Here is a 3,182-nt window from a genome sequence, read left to right as displayed (position 1 = left end):
AGACTGGGATAGAAGACGATGTAAATCCTTACAGATCTTAAAGAAAACAAAGTTGAGACGATAAATGAAAAGTCAGTTGAATAAAAGGCACCGTAAATTAGGATATGATGGTAACATATAAAAATTGACCTATTGGGTAACCCCTGTAGCTTAAATATTTTAGTTATGATCATCTGTTTCAGATACAAAAGGACAGAGTTGCCTGTGGGCCACTCTACTGTTTATAATGGAGCTCAGCCTAACCTAGATGTTTTCTGTCATTTTAGTATTTTCTGTTGGCAATGAAAATAATTTCTGATATTTTTGATCAAATTACCTTGCTTCACACCCAACCCAAACTTCTGGTATTTTTATAATTTCCCTCTTCTCTTTCTTTAGAAATCTACTCAAAAAACTTAAGGCGACTTTATATACTCTTTTTTCTTTTTCATTAATTATTATACAAACTTAAAATCATCCACAAGTTTTATTCTGTGTATGATTTTTGTCATAGGCAAATACACTGAATAGAGAATACCACTCTGAATGGGATTTTATACATTTTTATTTGATAGGAAACTAGAGGGATTACTGCTGTAATATACAAATATATTTATTTATACTTCATAAGTATAAGAATGTAACATGTGGTTTTTTATATATTATATACATACAATTTTATGTTTTATGTTTATGCATATTATGTTTTGACATCTTAAAAAAAACCTTTCCAGTTGGGGAGAGGCTGTCTCTGTCTGTCTGGGTGATAGCAAAATGCCTAGCCAGCAGCAAATCTTTGGTCTGCAAACTAACTAATCCATACTTCCTTTCTCTGGCCCACAAACTCCAGGAGGCAGTATTTTTCTGCCTTGAACATCCAGGGGCAACAGAGATCATCTCTATATTCAAAACCCACAAAAATTTTTCAAAGCAGCGAATCCTAACCTGTTCACCCTTCCCTGTCATGACTTCCCCATGGAAATCCCAATTAAAGCCTTGTTCTAAGCACCCAAGTTCTTCCCTGCCCCCTACTTGCTTCTCCTGTCTTTTGCCTCCCACTTACTCTGATTACTCTCCATTTGGCTCTGCAAGACCTGCTATGCCTCTTGTCTCTATTAGGACCTATTAATATAATAACTTGGAGAAGGCAATGGCACCCCACTCCAATACTGTTCCCTGGAAAATCCCATGGACAGAGGAGCCTGGTAGGCTGCAGTCCATGGGGTTGCTATGAGTCAGACACGACTGAGCGACTTCACTTTCACTTTCTACTTTCATGCATTGGAGAAGGAAATGGCAACCCACTCCAGTGTTCTTGCCTGGAGAATCCCTTGGATGGAGAAGCCTGGTGGGCTGCAGTCCATGGGGTTGCACAGAGTTGGACATGACTGAAGCAACTTAGCAGCAGTAGCAGCAGGAGTATAATAACTATTGCTTTCCTGAGCCTCTTTTCTCTTGTGGCCACACCTGGTTGATTATCTCATAAAAATATAAAATATAATATGTAAAACACAGTATAGAAATTCAGAAATATGACATAGTATCTAAAATGCTGATTCTAACATTTACCTCAAGAGGAATCTTATCTAGTTCTTTAAGTTCACTCAACTATAAACAGAAATAATGTGCGTGAGTGCTAAGCACTTCAGTCATATCCAACTCTTTGTAACCCATGGACTGTAGCCACCAGGCTCCTCTATCCATGGGATTCTCAAGGCAAGAATACTGGAGTGGGTTGCCATGCCTTTCTCCAGGGGATCTTCCTGATCTAGGGATTGAACATGAATCTCTTAGGTCTCCTGCATTGGCAGGTGGGTTCTTTACCATTACCGCCTTGGGAAGCCCAAATAGAAATAATAATATTGCTTAATTCATTGAATTAGTGGGAAGGCTAAATGAATTTATATATAATAATTCAACACCGAAGGGGGAGAAAATAAACACTTAGTCTCTGGTAGTTCATGCTGTCAGAACCTGTAGAGAACTTCTGTGTGACAGAGACAATTTACTGATTCTTGAGGAAGTGTAAAATTAAAATACACAAACAAGGAAACATTATAAATAAAGAATTGACTAAAATTTCGTGAGACAATAAATTTTCTGGAGCTGAATAACCTTCCTCAAGTCAGTCAATAAGATTGGACATTTATGTAAGCAAGTAAAATGATCACAGTTACAATAGAAAAATTACTTCCCAATGATGTATAGAACTTGGTGGAGTCAATAAATTTCACATATTTAAATTGATGTTTCCACTTCATTGGAGAAATAATCGTATCCTCCTTTAAATTATTCCAAGTAGATGGAAAACACATGATTAGGAAAACCAGTTTTCTAAAAAAGTTCATATTAAAAATGCTTCTAGGACAGCAAAGGCATGCATTCTATGCAATTTTCTCTCTATGATAACCAAAGCAGACAATGTTCATTCCTGATCTCTAAATGAAAGAGAAAGAAAAAGGAATAGGAAGATACCTTCAATGAAAGTAGTATAAAGTTTAAGAAACAAGAGTCAAAAATATGAGACTTTAATACACCCAGATAAAGAGAAGACTGTATTTCAGGGGATAGGATATGAGCTGTAGTTACAATGAGAAGACCAGACATCAAAGCTATTAAAGGCAACAGGATGCCTCTATCTTTCACCATCTCTTCACATCTTATAAACTTTCCTGCTTAAATTGAAAATATACATGCATGCACACACACACACAGAGACAACTTTCCAAACCATAAACTGTATCATCTTATTTTAATAAAACAAGCAGTGTTAGAGTGCTTGTAGGTAAACATTGGTTGAGGAGTGTGAAACCGTATTTTGATGTTGTCCTGACACTAAGTAACTGGGACGTGTCAGTTCTGAGTTTTCCTCACATGTAGTTAAGAGGCTGATACTAGATTACTGTTTCATCTCTTATGTCTCTAAATAACATGAATCTCTTTCATCTTTCCTATCAATGATTAAAAAACAAATGGACAAAACAACTTGGATCAGAGTGGGGGAAAAGTGGAATGCCAAAAGAAAGTTTGTTACTGAGAGAGATAGTATTAAGATCACCTGATTCTCTCTTTTCCACTTCCTTTTAAAATTTGCTAAAATTGAAAACAATTTTAGCAAATTGTTTTAGATTCCAATTCATGGAGAAGAAACTCACCAGGAAAAACAGATAGCTGGCTAGTATGTAAATCAGTGGAACAGCTCT

The sequence above is a fragment of the Bison bison genome, unplaced genomic scaffold, assembly GCF_000754665.1.
Source record: "Bison bison bison isolate TAMUID 2011002044 unplaced genomic scaffold, Bison_UMD1.0 scf7180017860300, whole genome shotgun sequence".
Classification (NCBI taxonomy): Eukaryota; Metazoa; Chordata; class Mammalia; order Artiodactyla; family Bovidae; genus Bison; species Bison bison.
This window is presented reverse-complemented; position numbering follows the sequence as displayed.